At 40.7% G+C, this 21,373-nt stretch overlaps 1 protein-coding gene across 1 annotated transcript in view; it reads right to left on the reverse strand.

Annotated features, from left to right (window-relative positions):
- The window catches only part of SLC6A1 (solute carrier family 6 member 1), a 57,497-nt gene that overhangs the window by 22,233 nt on the left and 13,891 nt on the right, over nucleotides 1-21,373 (reverse strand). The window lies entirely within an intron of this gene.

Raw genomic sequence — 21,373 nt, forward strand, 5'->3', positions numbered from 1 at the left:
CCCCACCTCCTGTAAACGATGAACCTCTGTTATGTTCAAAGGTCATTATTCCCTCCCCTCCAATCCATTGTGTTCCTCCCTCCCCAGAGTGAGGCAGCTCCAAGGGCTCCACGCAGGGCAAGACGATGGTAGCTCCGTTCAAGAAATGTTGCTATATATAAAATGCCATGTTGGCTTCATGAGACTTGGAAGGTGTTAATCCTCTCAGCTGAGCCCAATTGAGCCCACTGTGGCTGTGCATTATTTGCACTTATTGTTCTGTTTCTGCTGGGCAATCAAGTCAAGAGAAGGCCACGCAGATGCTGTTTCATAGTATATACCCCATGTCAGCAGTGTCCTGGAGAGTATGAAATGAGTTTGGAACACAGAAAGCATAGAGAGAGGACTGCTCAACTCACTGAACTTCCATTTGGAGTTGTCCACAAGGAGGGCTTTGTTTTATTATACTTTTATAGGAGAGATACTACTGGGAAGCAGTAAGCAAAATATACCAGGTGATATCATACATGCTCTTCTGCCACAGATGGACAGCAGAAACCCACATGCCTTGATGAATGTTGCCACCAGCTTTTTCTGCTCATCCTTCAGACCTCCTGTGAAAAATCTGGGTCAGTTATGGGGACTTTCACAGAGTGGTTTGATTCAACACTTCGTGCAATGCTCACTGGCCCAACCAGCCACCACACCACCTTTGGTGTCTAAATGAGGGGAGAATTTTCCTTTATGGCCAATTCCTAAGTTGCATACGGAAGCAGATCACCTAAAGAAAAAAAACCACACCACCAAACCAACCAACAGAAACAACCCACAAAGAGACAAAACAGACTTGTCTTTCAATTAATCTCTTCTGAACTTCCTTGCAGTCTCTGCTGTTCACAAAAAGCTATCACAGAAGTGTTTCATAGTGCTTGCCCCCCATTCCATTTCTTAAGATGGTCATGTGGGATCTGGCATCCCAGTTACAAAGCCAGTCCTTTGTTACTTCTGCAGCAGAATCCAATTCCCCAGCTGAGTGCTCCACAGAACTCTGGCAAACCACAATGGGCAACTGGAATCTGAAGCTTGACTTTATCTTTTGCAACAGGAAATAGCAGCAGTAAGAATGGTCAGAGGCAAGATATGTAGGCACATGTGGGCAGGAAAAGCCCTGCTGTTCCAGACAACGAACCACAGGCAATTTTATTTTCACCACAAAATGGTGCAAAATTAAGTACCACTGTCCATACTTTCACTTTGCTTTTACCTAAAAGGAATTACAAAGGGTTTAGGTTTTGTGCAAATACCTGTTTGTGGAAAAGCTTGGTAGCAACAAGGTCTTACCTAAAAAATACTGTTAGATTTTGTGTAAATTGAATGGCATAAGCCTTTCTGGAATGGTTTTATTGTGTTTAGCTTGCAACAACTAAATAGTGGCTCTTAATATTTTTACTGCTTAATAAAACATCCCATAATTTCACCCAAATCCCCATGTTTAGTTAGAGAAGCACATCAGGTGTTCCAAAGGTAATACAGCAACAAATGAAGGACTTCAGCTGGATCTCAGTACTTCTGAAGTTGGCCCCAAACACAGACTTGTGTAGTAACTAAATTAGATTGGTTGCTTGTCCGTAGCAGCTCCTTACAATCAAGTTAAACCCTTCATTTTCACTATGCAAGTCTACATTTTGACTTTAACATCATCTTCATCCCGATTTAAATAAATAAATCAGACCTACAGGAGTAAGAGTGTCACAGAACTAAGCATCTGCCTGATAAAATCTGTACAGCCAGCTACATTTCTTTCACTATTGACAACAGCAGCACTTGCAGAAGGAAATCTAAATCACACATCCTCTGAACATCTGGTTGTACAAGCCATGCATAGACATACAGTACATCTCTCTACTCTTTTTAACTATTTGTACACCAAATATTTACTTTGCTGAGGTGTTTTGGAAAGCTGTGCATGTTTAAATATGAAATGGTAATCCACAAAAGCTGCTGCACCTGCAGGTGGTGTGAACTGATGTATCATTGACAGCTGAGAGAAGCAACAAGCTGTGTGCTGGAAAATCTTTAGAAGGTATGTAAAAGCATAAAAGATGCATCAAAAACCTACATGCTGCACTACAAAGAACTTGTTTTATGAACAATACTCTGGTTGGTTAGAGAAAATCAGTATGAACGCTCTGTTGACTAAAGAATAATGAAACAAGCTTCAGTAAGATGGACTTAAAGGGCATTCCAGAGGCACACAAACATGTCAATAACAAAGGTGAAATACAAAAGCCAAGCATCAAAACAAAACTAATCACCTTTCTGTGGCATCCAGAAATACCTATGTAGTTTTAAGCCTAAACCACAAGTACTTACTCCCTACGTTCAGCTTCAGTTCAGTGGTGAGATTTACATTCACCTTCTGTAGTGCACAGAGCTCTCCTGCTGTGAAACTCCCTTGTCATGTAAAAGATAAGAAGGTCCAACCTGCAGAAAGAGCTTGTCTCTTAGACGGTGTTGCTATCAGGTCACATTATGGTCAAATCCTTAAATATTTATCACTTAACCCTTCACAAAAACATTAAATATCCCTTTTTAAAGGACTTACCAGCAAAGGTACACCTTTGCAATTTACAAAGGATTCCGTAATTCTCCAGACAAGTCCACAATAAAATATAAAAAAAACAGAAACAAAAAAGAAATGCAAGATGCCAGACAACAAAAACTGCTGGCCTTACAGCCTGTGGCAAGGTTATTTTTGAAAGCCAATTTTGTTTTTCTTGCTAACACCAGAGTGAAAACTACACTTGCACCACAAGTGCAAAATTATCCTGACAATCTTGGGAGTCTGCTTGAAGCTCGTTTCAAAAATTGCAATAATTTCTTAGAAGCCTGTAATGATTTTCCTCATCTGGACCGTGTATCATTTCTATTTAAAAGGGACAGTTGATCTGAGAAACTTTTTCCACTCATGATGGAACTGTATCACAACTGTGTAACAATAATCAGTCTCTTTCCAGGCTTCTATCCAATCCCAATCAATCCCCGATTTTCACAAGGCTGTGGGTAGTGACACATTATTTCAACATGTTATTGCTCAGCTCATGTTAGCACCATCTGTCCCTACTACTCTCTATTTACACATAAAAAAATTCCTGGGCCAAACTTTGCATAGATTTCTAAAAACTTATAACAGAAAAATGGCCCTTACAACGTGTGGTACCTACTTGCTGAGACACTTTGGTGATTCCCACCTTATGGAATATGGTGTTTTCTTTGTTGTTTCCATTGCTGTATTTCTTTGCAATGAAGTCTTTGCCACAATTTCTACTGGCTGCTAGACTGACTCCTGGGACAAAACACAGTAATTACCATCTACTGCAACCACACATCTATTTCCAGCTTGACCACAGTCAAATATTTCATAGGACTTGCTCTGGAGAAGCTGAGAAGCATTCCCATACTTAGTTGGACTCTCACGTACTGATTGTACTCCCATCCATCTGAAGTTTTATAGAGCAGGGCAATAATTTAAGTTACTGCTGTATAAAAATGGGTTTGCCCACTGCTCTTCACATTAGTTGGGTATAATTATTTAGCTCTAATTGGTATTAATGAGCATCTGTGTTGCACAATCCCAAAGGCCTTTCCTCAGAGTCTGTACCGGTTTTCAGTGTTGAAAATGCAACTGCTAGGGAACATGGAGAGGTTCAGAAAAACTCATGACTGGCAAGAGCCAGGAGCCTGGTAGATGCAAGACAGGTTCCAGTATCCTCTTGCTGACACCCCAAGACACCAGGTCCCTCTTGGCCACAGAAGCACAAGTTCAGTGCAACAGTGGATTTACTGTCCTGCTCTGAACAGCAGAAATCAAACACAGTCCTGACTTACAGGTGCTGCCAAGCCCTGATTTCCTCCCGTTACATACCCCTTTCTCCCCTCCACCCCCCTCTCCTTCTGCCCTTCCTCACTGGGCTCTGCTTTGCACCTGTATTTGGTATTCCTGAGACAGCTGCCCCAAGAGTTTCTGCCCTGGCCAGAGCAGTTCCAGGGAGCTGCTGCAGGCAGGAGTTGGGCAGTTCTGGCTTCCTGCTTAAAGACATTCAACTCCTGCTGGCCCAGGGAGCTGCACAAAGGCCAGACCTTGGAGACACACCAACGCAGGAAGCCAGGACAGAAAAAGGGAGCAGCAAGTACAACAGAAAGGCAAAGCAACTTGCCCAAGCAGTAGGCTGGGGCAGAATTTAGAGCAGAGTTTCTTTGAGTCCCAGTGCGACCGCCACACCTTCAATAATAATATTGCTACACTTTTCTAATAGCCTCTTTTCACTTCCAGCATGTACAAATGATTAGGTTTGAAAGTAGGTTTGCCTTGTGAAGGCAAAGAAAGGCACATAAAGGCTTCAGCAAAGATCACAGCATCCCTCTGCAAAAGAAAAGTAAAAAAGAAATCTCAGTGTGTTTGTTATTTAATTTTTACCAGTCTGGTAAGTTGCCTGTTACATCTCTTCCCAAAGCAGAGAAGACCCTGATATGCTATAGCCACATTTGCTGGCAGGGAGCCATGACTAGGTAAGCCTAGAGATGGAGGGGATGGTCCTGCAGGAAGGGTGTCACTGTGTGACCTGGGCTGCTTGGACTGCTCCTTCAAAGATGGCTGGGCTCTGTGGTCTGCACAGGCTGACAGGCACAGGAGAGATGAACTAACTGGATGAAACTGGTCTACCAGGACAGTGCCCTTTGGCTCAGGCCAACTCTGCCATAGCCCTGTGGTTTAATAAAAAAGAAGAGTTTGGGCAAAAATTTACCGCATTTTTGTGCCGGATGTTTGCCCATGATTTAATGTACTTCTTCTGCCATCTCCAGTTTTTAACTTTGGGGGTATCTGCAACTGTCTTAAATCTGAAAACACTGTCTAAAGGTGTCATGGCCAACTTATTCTTCAGAGGATGACATCTGAGCACATCTGAGATCAGATTTTCTCTGTGTGACTGGGCAAGTCACTTTGGATGACATCCAGAGTGGGATGTTGTCTAAAGCTCAGAGACCCACCCAACAGACAGGATCCACAAAGCTTCCAAGCATCAGACTCGGGGCTAGAAATCAATTTTGACAAGCAGAGAGGTAATGGTCCACATTTTTTGAGGATGGCTATGCTATCTTCATGCAAGTCAAGCTTCCTTCAACTTGTATCACTTTATTGCAATTCATTTTACTCCCACACAATGCCTTATCCAATTTTAGCAGCCACACATAACACAGGCCTGAACTTGCCCAAGCCTGGTGGAGAGGAGGCAGCCATGGCAGATGCTCTGTTTCCTGGTTTACAAGCCTTTTACTTGACAATAGCATCTGTCAACACTGCTAATTCCAAATGATTCCAATTCTGGTGCTGCCTCTACAGTTTAGATCGTGGTTTGTTTTAAATACTCCTATTTTCTGAGTAAGAGTTTACATTTGTGATAGCTACATGAAGTTACCACAGACTGCAAAGCAAACAGAAAAAGACCTTGGGCACCTGCACGTGTTAATACAGTTCAGCCTCTTTCAGCAGAAATTAGAAGAAAGGATTTTTGGAGGGGGATGCAGAAGAGAGAGAAAGCAAAGTCCTGAATCTGAAGTTACCCTTTTCAGTACAGCTCCAAGCTAAAGCCACATTTTCTTTCTGTTCTAGTTTCTTTGATCTTCAAAATTCAATTCAAACCTTTAAGTTTAAATGAGATTTCATCCTGAACTAAAAGCAGTTTAAATGGAAACAAGAAATTCTCCTGTCCTGCCAAATAATGAATTTGAAACTGCAATATTGAGGTGCCTAGCAAATCTATAAAACTTTCTGGCTTGAAATGATAAGGACAATCAGCTCACTCTGAAGGTAGGAGATAAATGGAACCATTTGCTCTCATTTCACTTCAAAAAAAAAAAAGAATCTCAAGATAAATTTAAGAATTTTGCAAGTGGTCAATATACAAAAAGCAGTCGTTGTTGGTTTTAATTGATGGCTCAATTGCCCTACAATCCCAGTTGGGCAAGGTTTCACTCCTGTCTCAAGTGCTTTTAAGCCTACATTGAAAGCCTGTCTCAAGACAAGCAGGGGGGGTAGATTCTGCTCCAAAATATCAGCATCACTCTAAACAGGACACAAATGCCTTCTGTGTGTTTTGCAGCTATGTATCCAAGCCCTAGTTCCCTTCACAACAACTCAGCAGCATCTGAGACTCAACTTTCTGCAACTAAATATCCTTCAAGAGACACAAATCTTTACTTATATTCTCCAAATACTCATGTTAGCAAGTCTTCTACATGACAACAGGGCTCATACTTGGACTTGGCAAGGTACCAAACCCGAGTCTCTGGGTGCAGCCCCTACTCATACACGTTTCTTGTGCATCTTGCTGGCACCTCATCTGCAGGCCCTGGGCTGAGAGAACTTGGGATCCTTTGTCCAAGGGATCCCTTGCTCTAGGGCAGCCATACCTGTGTGGTGTGGCATTTTATTCATAAGGCTAATAGTGAACCTTGGCACTTTTTACCTTCTGAGCACAGCAATGATTCTAAATAGCTTTTAGCTTAGGAATACTTTGAACACAGTGACATGCAGTGCAAAGGTGTCCAGTATGGGGGAAATGCATTGAAAACCAACCCCTGTGATTTTGGTTTTACCTATCTCCAGCTCTTTGGCTACTAAGAAGCCTCAAAATCTTTGCTGCTTTGGCCAAAAGAAACAGAATAAACACTCTCTTTAGACATCCCCTTTACACCTACTAATAACTCTTCTTGTTTGGTACCATTAAGAATTGCTAGCTCTCACACAAAGTCATTAATTTTAAATTAAGACAAAAATCTTCACTTACTGCAGTATAAACCATACTGTTTTCTATCTCATGAAGAAACTGATTTGCAGGGTGTTTTGTTGGTTTGGTTGCCTTTTTTACAGTAAACTTCCCAGAAGACATCCATGCACCAACACTGACATTACTCATAACTGAAAGCCATCTGATAGGGTCATGAAGCCAGATAACACCAAATGTTGGTTTCTGTCATGATTCAAAGCCTGCTACTTTTATCAAACAGAAAGGTAAGACACCATCTGGTGAACATCAACACATCAAGGACAGCACAAAACAATCTGGAGACAAAGGTTAATGCTGCAACTTGAGAACCACAGTCAATCTTTGGGACAATTTTCCCCTCACCATCTATGCCCCAGAAATAGCGTTTCTGCAAGACCCGTGCCAGGGATGCTGGGCTGCACTGGCCTGGTACTTATCTGAGACAATTAAGCTGATCAGGAATCCAGATCAACAAGCAGGAGAAGTAGAAAACCTGCAAGTCCCAGACAAAATATGCCACACAGGTAAGTTAAGGTTTCTAAATTTACCAGGTTTCTTGTTCTCAAGGGTCAGTCAGAGACACTTGAGAAACCTTGTTAGTAATAGGTCAGGCCTTGTCAAAAAGAGTGTTAAATCTTCAGTTTCAACCTATTGACTGTTCATGTTCTAAGAGGACAGCTGCTCACTCAAAGGCAGAAATGTAATGATTTATTATCAGTCACTACAAGACAGTTTTCTGTGATCCCCAGGGGCACATTTTTCAATACGAAGTCCAAGCTGGAGGCTTACAAGGCAAACACCTTTCTCAAGGATGTGGAGGGTTATCCTCCCTGCCCCCCACTTGTTTGAATAGTAAGCCACCTGAGCAAAAAGATTATTCATGGGAGATGTGATTTTGCTGATTTTTCCCCTGGAGAGGATTAGGCTAAGACAGCCCTTTTCTAAAGGCACACAGTTCATCAGGAAGAAGTTTCAAAAAAATCTGTTTTCATATCAGGTAAGAGTGCACATGTGGCTCCCCTCATTCTCAAAATGGATGAGCCTGCACCAATCTGCAAGATTGCCAGCTATATTTCCATCTGCCTGACCTGAACAACAGCACATCAGAAAACATTTCTCCAGATCCACACTTGAAATTTTGAACATTCACGCTGACACCACCTTAACCCCATTTGACTGTCTAGAAAAAAAAAACCAACACATTACATGTATTTAATAATATCAGACAAGCCCTTATTTGCTGCAGAAAATAATTTGGTAAGGGTTTAGGTTTATTCTTCCCTTTTTGCAAACTGCTTTTTCTCCCCCTCAGACTTTTACAGCCTTGCAATTGCAAGGTTTGTGGCACTTGCAAAGGGTAAAGGAATCTAATTTGCTAACCCAATCATCATCTGCAAACTAATGACTGTAAGAATGTATAAAAAAGACATTCAAATATCTGCAACACAAGCTATGTTGATGAACACATTTTGAGTAAATAAAAGCAACTTTCAACTGAAGCACGTAACCAAGAACTTCCTGGACAACAGCTCCAGTATAAATGAAATTAACAGTAATAAAAAAAACAGCTCAAACCTCTTCCTCTACCTGGACTACTGCAAGAACTCCAGCTAGAAGCCTAACTTTTGGTTTAAGGCAGCAATCACTGAAGCCCCCCCCCACCCCCCCTTATACCAGGAGGAAGTAATAAAGCCATCCAGCTTGCTCCAGATTCACCCACAGACCCACATTTTTTAGTGTTTCTCGTTAAAATTACTCAGTCCCCCTGGATTCTAAACAGATAAAAGCACATATGTGGATGTGTTTGCAAGGGAAATAAACAAAAAACCCTGATGTGACCTAACAGCAACAGTTCCAAAGTATGCAATTCTGTGTTTTAACAATGCTTTGGTTCAGATCTGTAATTGATCTTTAAGCCAGTAACCCTCCAAAATCAGCAAGAATTTGGTTTTAGGTGTGATCCTTAAGCAAATCTGGAAATCTTACTCTTAACCACCTATAAAATATGGCTGTCACCAAGCTCTGCTCTGAGATGGCAGAGAGGATCTTCACTTAAAAAAGCCACACACACACACACACACACAAGAGAGCACATTTCTAGCATTCAAGTATTTAAAAAATGACCCCTATTTTCAGTGTGTCCAAATTAGATTATTGTGCCAGAACTTCTCAGATGGAGGTCTGAGAAGTGTCCTCAGGCAACCACAGATGCAATAATGTTCCCTCTTAATTTATTTAAGAAAACAGCCTGAAAATTGGGACAGTCATATTTTCTTTCCAATCAAGGAAATCTGTATTCTCAGCTGCTTATGGATAAGAGAGAACCAATGTCATTCCTCAGCAGGCATCCAGTCTCCTAGTGCTATTTAGGCTGGATTAGCATCTATTCCTCTGCTGCCACACTAGTATGTGTTCTACTCCATGCTTTTCCCTTCAAAAGTTTTCACTGAATCCTGTCAAAGGGGCTCCCCAGGATCAATACATTCTACTTCAATTAGTATGTTAGTACTGCCCAGACAACCTTCAGGGCAGGAGCAGATTTCTAGGTAAACAAATGGAATGGGTCTTAGAAAAACATACTTTCACACCGGAACAAATTAGGAGAAAATTGATCTTGCATGATGCCTGTGAGTTCTCTCACCAGCAATAATTCCTTGCTTTTAGAATGAAAGATGTAACAGCTTTAAATGCTAGAAAAATCACTGTTGTAGTATTTGTCTCTTTTAAGGCCAATACAAACAGACTCAAAGGTGAAATGGCCACAATCCTCTGACAGGAACTGATTAAGCTGGAATTGGATGCTAGTCCTCTTCATGAAGACCAACTATCTCTCACTCTATAGCACAAAGATTCCCACATCATTCAAAAGGCACCTTCTCTGGAGCTGGAGGATCAGATGGCTGATGGGCTGAAAACACTGCCAAGTGTGACCTCTTCCCATACAGAGGTCAGTATGGCAGTTGAGGTGATGTTCAGCTTTTGAAAGGTCACTAATTTTGTTGACAATGAACTTAAAAAGCATAGCTTACATAATGCCTGTCCTCTCAAAATCAGTCTGCAGTGTGCTGTATCCAAAAGACTTGTCTCACCAATTCCCATCTGAGCCCTTTAGTACTAATTGGGTGTCCAGATTCTTGGGGAGCTTTTAGCATCTGAAGTCTGACTATCTCTGCCATAAACAACTTCCCTCTTCACCTGTGGAGCTTGACTGCAAGAGGGCAAGGCTAGCACTAAGCCAAAACTGAAACCAGTATATAGAAAATGCTTTGTATAGAATAAATCTGGAAGAATCTTGAAGGACATAGTCAGCTAATCCCAGCTCTAGAATATGTTTTAAATACAAAGAAAGAGCCTCCATTTATTAGCAATGGTTCCAATAATAATTTCTGCTTTTCTAACATTTGTTCCATGTAACTAATTGAAAGTGGCTCAGAGTAGACGTAAGTCTAGAAGTCAGGATGGCACCACTTCAGCCTACTTCACTGTAGTTAAGCACAGACAAGGAAAAACCAGAGTGCTACTGGTAAATATTCTGTGTATCACATAGCAAATGAGCACAAGCTACAGGGAGTGTTTATCCACAGTAAGCAATACAGTCCAGCACCAAGACAGTTAAAACAGCTCTGAAAAAGCTAGCTCAGCTACTGCATGCAGCCCAGTTGAATAAGCTCATCAACTTACCCACTGTAGCATTTCTAGCACCCAAGATGATTTGCTGAGTTAAATTTATTTGCTTGACTATGTTGGCACTGGTAATTTCAACCCTATTTGCATCACTGCAGTACGTGGCTTCTGTTGCCCTCAATTAATATTTGTCAGTTTATCATCACAGTGCCACAGTTTAGCATAATTTAGCAGCACAATTGACTGACACACAGTTGAAGAGCAATACAGAGCACTGTGTTGATGCACTGAGCCAAAGGAGAAGTAAGCTTCCCAACCTGTGTTCATGAAGTAATGACCAAGCATTTCACCTTTGCTCAGTGAGGTCTGATGTTGCTCCTTGTGACATTATTGTGCCCATTCACAGACTTCCCAACTACCTATTTTATCCCTTTGACACTTCCAGTTTGACTAGCTCCTGCCCTACTGAGAAGTGACAGTCACAGCAGTGAGGGAGAAAGGGGGAAGGAGAGCTGACTCTGCTGAACATAGTATAAAACCTCCTCCATCCTGCACTCTCCTTCTCCTGCCTCAAGTATCTGAAATGCCTCTGAACTACTTGTTCCTAAGAGAACTCTGCCTTTCCAAACAGTGTTCTGATAAAGAAACAAGAAGAATATTTTTCTTCTGCCCCTTATGCCGTGGAGAAACAGCACATTACAGGATGCAAGGCTATGACATCGTTACTGAACCAGCTCCTAGAGGACCAAAGATGTCACTGACCAGCACAAAGTATCACTGATCTCAGCTATCTAATTTTGGGAGATGAAAAAAAAAAACCCAAAACCTAAGAATTCCAGCCTATTCTTAATCACAAAGCAGACCTGCATGCTATTTTTTGCAGTATTTGGTTCCTAGTTTGGTTTTGTCTGTGTGTGCTACATACAGGTATTCCACACATTTTCTCTCACATTAGCTCATAGATCTTGCAGGTGTTTGGGCCACTCATTGCAAAATTCCTCATTTAATACCATTCATTGTATTAAGTCTGACCAACTTGACTAAAAGATGTTGCCAAGACCTACAAGTAGCAACCCTTTGTTGGCATCTGATAAGCCAGCAGATAGCCTCAGATAAGCACCTTAATTTCTCAATTGCATTATAAAACTGAACAAGCAATGCTGAGAAGCTAAAATTTCTGTTAAGAATAGGCTTTATATTTAAACAAAAATTATACTGTGTCATAAAATCAGATGTGCTACTGTAATTATACACAGAAAAAAGGCTGCTAACAATCTAAAATTCATGTATTTCTTCACTGTTTTTAGATTTCCTTTTTAAAAACAACAACAACAGCTATCTTCAGACCAGGGATAACACTGAAGGTGGCAACTTCTCTCCAAGTCCTAAATATCCCTCATAAAACTACACTTTCAGGTCCTACACAGCCAAGAGCAGCTTAATTGCCTGCAATTGCCGTTTCAGCCACTGCAAATCATATACAGCTCTCCCATGAAAGCATTAAAGAGCTAAGACTTAATTAGCATCCTGATTAAATAGCAATTCATACAGCCATTAAGCCTTCCAGCTAGAGCCTGCAATTCTCTGAAAAAGCAGCAAAGGAGAAAACAAACACATACACCTTCTCCCCTCAACCCAAAATCTCACCCCCACCCACTTTCTTCAGACTTTGTCATGGCAAATGTTAATTATTTATAACAAAAAGGCTGAACACACGTTGAACACTCCTGGACAAAGTTTCCATTTACAAGCTTGACCTAACTGGAGGTTACAGACCACCAAAGAAATCATGGTAATTATAACAAGATAAAGTAGGTTCAGAGAAAGCAACACCAATACCAAGCACAAAAAGACTCCCACAGGCAGCAGTGTTTCAACAGTCTGCAGTACTAGGGGAAGAAAAGGTGGCACCCTCCTGCCACCCCAAAGAAACCACGACAGCAGAGAAAACCCACATCACTGGTAAAAATCTAAACAACAAGCATTTCTGAAACTCAGCTCAGCTCCTGTTCTTCCCTTCTTCCACTTCACACTTCTGAAACACATCACAGTAGGAGAAGATTAACTCCTCCTTGGACAGCTGGGATTGAAGCTCTTCACCTCCCATTTTTTTGAGGGGAGGGGAATCCTGAAATGATGGGGAAAAGTGAGCAAGAGCAACAGCAAGAGGCAGAGTATACATCCACACAGACATCCTCTCTGTGTCTGCACAGGACAACCATGGCAGCAGGCAGAGATGAACATACTGTAGTAAGAAAGAGCTGGTGTTTTGTGCTCTAGGAAATCCCTTTGTTTCCGAGTTCCCAGTGCCTGCATGTAGCTATTCACCTGCTGGTTCTGTTCAAAAGGTGCTATCTTGTCCCTGCTTCCTGCTGGGTTTGGGAAAATCTCCAAAGAGAAACAGCATCTGAGTGTGGTGGCAGATAATGCAACAGAACCAACTCCTCATCTCCAGACAGCACACGCTGGTCCTGCTCTCCCTGGACTGGAGGGATGGTGTCAGCCCCTTGTGAAGCCTGAGAAGGTGCTGGTTTTACAACACCATGCTGAGTGGGGAAGAAAACAAACACGGGAAGCAGTGATGAGCCAACAATAACAAAGTAGTAAGGAAAGAGAAAAAAAGTAATTTTGAGGGTCATTGCACATGAACTCCTCAGAGTAATGATATTTTAATAGGATTAGAGGTATGCAGGTGCCAGAATTAGCAAGATGTAGTACAGACTATTTCCAAATCCTGAAGACACATGATTTTTGGCTTTTAATGCTAAGGCACAGGGGCAAGAACTGATTTCTAAGTGAGGTCCTGAGTACTACCCTAACTGCTCTAGGGGAGCACCTTGAGATTTTGGAAGCTTCTCTCTCAGACCATGGAGTAACATTACTGCAGCAACATTACTTCACTTGTCCAAATTGGAAATCTTAGATAAGTGAAACAGGTCTGTGATGAGAATAAATACACGGTGGTATGACAAGACTCCAGGAAATTACTAGACAGACACAACAACGACAGATGGGATATAAGAACGAGTTACACTGTTTAGTGTTTGAAATGTCATTTGGATACAGTTCACTGCTAACTTGCCTTCTGGGGTTTGCAAAGTCCTGCTCCATTTGCCTTCAGAAAGCCAGAGGTCAAATTTACATATAAAAATCTGAATACTCAGTCATCTTTGAGCACTCCCTACCCACCAGTAAAGAGCACTTTATTCTTGACTAAACTTTCTGGAGAAGATCTGTTCTTTGCAGCGTAGCTTAACAGCCCATCTCTTGTGCACTGCACACTCTCCTGTGCTGCTTCTAGCATTCCTCATTTTTGCCTTTTCTCCAATTTAATGCTCTCTTCTTTACAGAGACCTTGTAGTGGCATACATTCCTGAAGAACTGAAGGAAAATTCTTTTTCCATCACCATCTTCTTTTACAATTACCATCTACTAAATATGATGTAGGTTTTTGATATCAACATTGAAATATTGCTTGCTTTCTGATGCTCAACAGCCTCACAAGTGGAGTTTGTCTGTCCTTTCTCTAGTCAATGCCACTGCTTTTGTCTGAGAAAGTGAATAATCAAGCTTTTTGGATTAAGGCCTTCACAGTCCCAAAGAACTCAAGACTTTCATTGAGCACACAAAATAACTTACAAATGAGGCTCTGAAGCAGTTTCAGTTATTTGCACTGTAATACATGACTGCTCAGTTGAAGAAAGGCTTGGAACAACATATGGTACCAATTATCTATATCCTTCTGTAACCAGTATTTTTCTTTTCAGATACAGTTTATCTGTACTGCTTGGCAGCTCAACTGTTTCCCTCTCTTCTCTTGAGGAATACTACCACATGCAGACAGTATTTATATGCCAGGCAAATTATTTCTGCAACCATATTCTTCACAATAAGACTATGCTTGTGTCCCATCCAAAAGGTGTGTGTCATAATGTTTGACTGTGAAAGATGCCTTGGCACTTTTTGAAAAGTAAATCCAGAGTCTCGGCAAGATTTCAGCTTTGGTAATTGCATTCTGTCTATCTGTAGTTCTTTTTTCCTAACAAACAGCTGAGGAATTCTACCCCAGATATGACTGGTAGCATATCCCAGGTTCCGGGAAGCTGTTAAATCAAAGAACAGACTTAATAATGAGCAACATAATTATAAGCCTTATTTCTCATGAGTCTGCTCCACAGGTATTTTTATGCTTTTTTTTTTCAGCTCCCAGAATCCCATCACAGCAATAACTGGACTCAACAGAAATCACAGGAGTAAAAGCTCTGAGGACCCTTGATCTTTGAAATGCTGGTCAGAAACCCAGAGAGAATACCAAAGGCACACTAAAGCTCATTTCCCTCAGCCTGCAGCAGAGACTTCCTAGTGTTCAGTTACCTCACATTTAAAAGTTTCCAACCCTGAGCTGAAGAGAAAGTCCCACAGCCACATAACAGTGCCAAATACTAGCTTCTGACAAACAAATCTAAAGGGACGCAAAAGTCCTATGTATTTTGGAATAAAGAATTTGGCATAATTTCCCTTAGCACTCTTTTTCTAAGGTTTGTTGTCATATTTAAGAGCAAAAGTTACACAAGAAAAATTATTTGCAAAAGCCAATCACAAAAAAAGCCTTCTTGAGGGAAAAGAAAAATAAAAAAAGAAAGGAAACTGGCACACACCAGAACTGCTGTGAAAACAAACAAACAAAATCCCAAAAAACAACAATCCAAATGACATAAACATCATTCTATCCTTGGGTTATGTCTCAGTGTTCATTAACTTGAAGCAATTTGGAAATGAGTCCAACGAGCTATGAAATGCACTCCTTTAAAAACAAGCAAACAAAGCCAGCAGTATTAGGACGCAGGTGTTGATTGTATGCCAATGGAACATCCCTGCTCAGTTCATCAAATTCCAAAAAAAGCCCCAAACGTGTGTTTTATAGTAGCAGCTCTGCAAGCTCACCCGAGCTCTGGAAGGGGTATTTTGAAGAGCTCACCCTCTGTCACCACCCTCCAGGCGGAGCACTTATCATCGTGTCTATTGCCAGGTACTCGGCAATTTGTTGCCAAGGAGAGTGCTGGAAGTTCGATAGCTCTCCTGAACTAACTTCTCTGACTTTTTGAAAAGGCCATCTAGCTGGGAATATCACCTTCCAAGTGTGAAGCAAATAACTGCTACCTCCTCAAGCTCAAAGAGAACACAGCTTTCTGTAGTAGAGCATGCTTTTCTTTTTAGCCAATACATACAGCTGTGATGGCACAGGCAAAATACGGTATGTTTTCATAAATTAATATTTAATGAGAGTTACATATTAACCTCTTAAAATCTAGTGCTTCACTTTTTTTTTTTTCTTTACTAAAATGGATAAGATTTGCTTTAAGCTAGTGAGATTTAAGCACATGCTTGATATTAACACCCAGGAATTTTAAAAGAGCTGAATCAGGGCTGTAGACTAGGCAAAGCTGCCCTGGATACCAAGACTGAGTGTCAGGAGATGGGGGCTGGATGGTCATCACTGCCTTCTGTCCCCTAAGATAGGTTAGAGATGTCCAAGTCCCTCAGTATTATCTCTTTTTTGTTATTAGCTGTCTGACTGCAGCAATCTAAAAGCTGGATACTTGAGCAAGACCTCATTGAGGAAAAGGCAAATCTGGTTCTTCACCCACCCCATGGGTTTTCTTTTCAAAATAATACTAGCTGGGAGCTGTTCTGTATTGCTTGTTTTCATGTGTTTGGTGGCATTCATCCTTCCATCCTGTGAGCGCTTCCCCTCACACCAAGAGCTAGACTGAAACTTCAAAAGTTTGCAAGTAAAACACTGTTCCCATTGCAAGCCTCAAAACTCTCAGCTGAAGGAAGGCAATATTGGTCCCACAATTCTTCCAGCCTCAGAACCTAGAGGCTGAAAAGATACAAGCTCTTTTTGGGAACATAGCAATAACCTCGGAAGGGAAAGCATTCAAAAAGATTGAAAACTGTCCCAAAACAAATACTGATCTATATAACAGGTTTTGTTTATTGGGGCATGAGCAGACACTACTTCACTGATTTAAGTGAAGAGGCTCAGCACCAAAGCTACCAATGGAATTATATCTGCTTATGCTGCTGGGAAGTTCTGCTCTTTGCACAGCATTCAGTGAGGTGTAAAATGAGGACTTAATGTTACTTGCTTGGACTCATTTCAAAGGCAATTGCTGCACCTGTTCATACCAACACACACAGTGTAAGTTCTTTTATTTTTCCCATAACCCAACAGCATTAAAACTGGATTGAAATAATAAAGTTATGATTTATAATCCTACACCCTTTTTTCTTTATTAATCACCTTCTTTCTAAAATGCAGTCATTTCCCTAAAGGAAAAAAAAATAGTAATCTGTTTCTGCCTATTAGACAGTAAAAGACTCCTTGCATCTTGTACCCACAAGAAAATAAATCTTTCTGTATTGCACAATACTGATCATGAGCAACATAACTTGGCTTCTCTGAAGCCATATGTTCCAGGTTTTAACCAGGAAATAGGGACTCCTAAAGAATAATGCACAGTATACCTTTGAGTATAATAAAATGCCAAGTGGCAGAACAGGTCAGATTTCCTCACAGACAAGTTGTTTTCTGCATAACCCAGATAGAGTGAAGTGTTCTGTCCTCTGGTTTAGCTCTAAGCCAATGTGAAGCAATAATAATGGACCCACTCCAAACACACTGCCAGGCTGCAGGGATTGTGCAAACAGAGGGCTCAGTTCTGTTAAGCATGGAACATCCTCAGCTTCCTCTGGGAGCTCATGTTACTTTGAAGGAAAGGGCATTTGGTTAAACCAAGCAAATTTTAACAAGCCTAAACATCAAAGAGCACAATGTACTATAAAGTTATTTCAGTAATGACAGAAATATTAATCTCCCTGTAACTATAAAAATTTGCTTTCAACAATCAACTTGGAAGAAGCAGAGACAGTGAAAAACCTGAGTGACATGCATAGAATTTCTTGATCTATTCATTTTATTTCATAAGCTGTTCCAGTGTAAACAAACAAACAAAAAATCAGCTCACACAGGGCAAACACATGGACCCCGTGACCTCCAGAGGTTCTTGCCAATCTCAGTTTTCTATTATTGTAGTCCATAAGTTCTCATGATGCCCACCACCTCTCTAAAGGTGGCACACTGGTCAGAATTACAGGGAGAAGGAGGAAGAAGGGTCAGGCCCATGAACTGCAGCTTCCCTTGCTTAATTGTTTATCCTAAGCTGCTGTGGACAAAGATTTCCACCAAGGAAGGTAGAATAAATTATTCTGCCTTTTTTTTTTTTTTAATATAGAGCAAATGAACTCCAAATATTATTCCCTACTTACATAGATGTCCACTGAAGCTCCTCCAACCAGTAGAGGATAAGCTAGATTAAGATATGACCAGTTTTAGACTTCCATCATTCCTGTCTTCAAACTTTATGACCTTTTACATGGTTACCTGTTCAAAAGGGACACACCAGCTTGTGTATCAAACACCACTAATAACCTTCTGGGCTACCTACATTCAGGGCAAGGCTAGTAAATTGTTTGAGCAGGCAAATTTTTTACTTGTTTACCACACTTAGAAGGGCCCATGCTACTTTGTACATGTTTATATTCTGTTCTGTTTGTTCAGAAAAAGAAAGCTCATGCAATGGCTATCACCAAGCTAGCACTAAGCTCATTGAAAGACAAAGGGAAACTGAGGAAAGTTAATTTCTCTTATGCTGAGGAAGTATCTATGGATATCAAGTGGTACAATTAAAAACACAGAAAATAATCAAACTTGTCTATTACTTACAGCTAATATATAAGAAAAAACAACTATGATAGTATTATTTTTAAAGAATATATGATGCTTCTAATTCATACACGATGTTTGTAAAGGGAACATCAAACACTTATATGTCATTAATGGAGTGTTGATAAAGTATCACCACAGGACTACATTAAGTAATGTGGCTGAATTTTATAAGGAGCCAAAAATATATATGTGCACTTCAGTGGAATTAAGGTGCCTATCTACCTTAGACTTCTAAGAAAAAAGTACCCTGAATGATTAATGTCTACTGTGGTTCTGAAAGACTAGGTTTAATTATGTTTTGGTCTAATGGCTGGTACAGACCTGGAAAGATGTAGATGAGAGCAGGAAAGGGCTTACACCTGCCAATCACATCCACAAATAGCACTGCCATTTTTAAGATCTATTGGACCAAATCTTGAAGCCTTTTAATAGCAAAGAAATTCCCATTAATTGAGAATTTTCCACACAAGACAGCACTCCATACCTTGCATAATTCAGCTACTGAATACAAACTACCATCTCTAACTCTTCCAGTATTCCTTTTTTATTATGTACAACATACTCCAGTGCATATAAGAGCTTTTTTCAGGGCTTATCACTGCAAGATGACAGAGTGTCAGCTTTAAGCTACCCTTGAAGATCCCTCCTCCCTGTAAAGACACCAATCTGAGATTCCAAGAGCAAAAGGCATGTTCGTGTTGTATCACACGTCAGCAGCTATAAACAACAGCCTGAAGGGTGCTTCCCCCCTTCCTCCTGTAAACAAAGGAAGTCTTTATTCCTGTAGTAGTAGATCTTTCATGAAAACTGTGAATCTTGACTGCTACATGGCAGAGATAACTCATGCTCCTGCTAAATAAAGTTCCCTAGAAATAAACCATAATGTTGGTGACATTTATTTACAAGACAGTTTAGACAGTAATCCCATAAAAAAGTAAGTGGAAACAGCATTCCCTTGTGATATCTATCCTCCAGAGAGAACAATAACCAATTCAGCTTTCCTGATGAAAATAAGGGCCCTTCCCAGCTGTCATCCATTCAACATGTCACACTTCCCATAACCGTGTCTAAGTGCACAGCATTGCCCTGTCCACTACTGCCAGCGTATCCAGGTCAGTGGAGCTATGGCTTCCTGCAAAGATCCCCTGGATTTCTCATTTACACTTCCAGCCTCTCTCCAGCTACTCTATTGCCACTACCAGAGCTTCCTACTGGGAAAACAACACTCACTTCTAGTGGCTGGGAATAAACCCTCCATCTTGAAGGTAGGAATATCCTGGAAAAAAAATGCTGTACAACTAACAGTCATAGCAAGGACTACATCATAAATCTTATTGCAATCACTCACAGAACATAAACAACTACACAATTCACATAAAAAACACAGCAAATGCCTTAGAAAAAACCAAAACAACGTGTGTGTATATATATGTGTGTATATATATATATATATGTATACATGAGTGAAGGAGTGTGATTTTCACTAGGTCAGCCCAGCAGAAAAATGAAGTGAATGTAGCACATCTACAGCTAGGCTCACAATGTGTTTCATGCAAAATCAACTCATCATAATAATTAATAACGTAAGTCTATGTAGAATGTATGGTACCCACATACATCTTCTCACACCAGCCATTCTCTTCTCTGTTAAAGTGCATTAATGCATAAAACTACCTGCAGGCAGCCATGCATATTGCTTTCAGACACAAGATGGGCTGACACACATTCCAGATGCTAAGTGCAATAATCACTTGTGTAACCTCATTCTGATCAAGAGTTAGTTCCTAAACAACCACTCTTAGTTTTTTTTTATTGTTGTTGGGTTTTTTTTTGTGGTGGTGTTTTGTTTGTTGTTGTTTTTAAGACTACACCATTCCTCAACTCAGGTTTGTTTTGCTTACTTATGTTCTGAATCCAGAAGCCAGAGACAGTGACAAGTCTAAAGCACTGCAATTTGAGGTTGCTACCTACTGCTATTCAGAGCTCTTCATTCAGACCTAACTCCATCAAGGGGCCCAGTGCCAAATTCCATGCCTGCTGGAGAAAGCTAAAGTACTTAGAGCAGACCTGCTTGTCACCATCAACCCAAAAACTAGCAGATCAAGTGGAATAAAACAGTGCATGAAGGATAAAAAATGTCCACAGTTGTATTTCCAGGCCATTCTTTAATCCCAAAGGGTCCAAGAAGGAGCAACCACTCTCCCAGCACCAAGTAGGAATAATTTCAGCACTGCTTCTGCCACTGTTGCCAAAGCCTCCCATGTGCAGCCACGCAGAGAGCCGGGCCTTGATAGCTTTCATGTGCTTTCCAAAAAGGACACCAGAGGACAATGCTAGACTCTAGACTCTTTTTATTGTGGCCATTCCTTTGCAGTGTTAATTATTTACATGTCTCCCTATCTACAAGGGAAGTACAACCGATACGTTTTTGAGCAATTACAGCTATTTTTCCTCATTCTGTGTTGAACAACAGGAGTGCATTTTCTAACAGCTGAGCTGACCTCAGTCTGCACACCTTTGTCACTCCAAAGGAAGAAAACTGCCCATAAACCCATACACTTCTTTGTTTGCTTTACTGAATGCTTATTAGTGTTACCTGTCATCAATATGAGTTTTAGTCTGCATGGAGCAAAGAAGCAGCTGATCTTGACTGTAAATATATGAATGTGATTAATCCCCACAATATGTCATGGCAAAGTGCATGCTGCAATAGCTTTAGAGGGAGCCTGAATACAATGTATTCCAAGACAACATCTATATAACATTTAAAGAAGAAAGATTATTCCTTTACCTTCCATCTCGCCTCTAACATCAGTACATCTATAAATTAAAAGAATTAATCTGTAGCCACAATACACAGGGCTGTTATCTAGCAGTTACATGGACATTCACATATTTAGCTGCCATATCTCAGGCACCTCTCAGCAATTATTTTCTTACCAGATGAAGCAAATCACAATGTAAGCAGCTTTGCCCTTGCAATGCAATTCTGTTGCAATTTTCTATGACTTCAAAAATAGCAGCAAAAGGAAAACATCGTGGCCTTATGAAATAAACCCAGCATCTTACAGGATTCACTCAGAAAGCATTTGTTCCTCAGAAATAAAATAGCTTTTGTGTTACTTAGAAGACGAGGCAGCAAGTTCTTATA

The sequence above is a fragment of the Apus apus genome, chromosome 9, assembly GCF_020740795.1.
Source record: "Apus apus isolate bApuApu2 chromosome 9, bApuApu2.pri.cur, whole genome shotgun sequence".
Classification (NCBI taxonomy): domain Eukaryota; kingdom Metazoa; phylum Chordata; class Aves; order Apodiformes; family Apodidae; genus Apus; species Apus apus.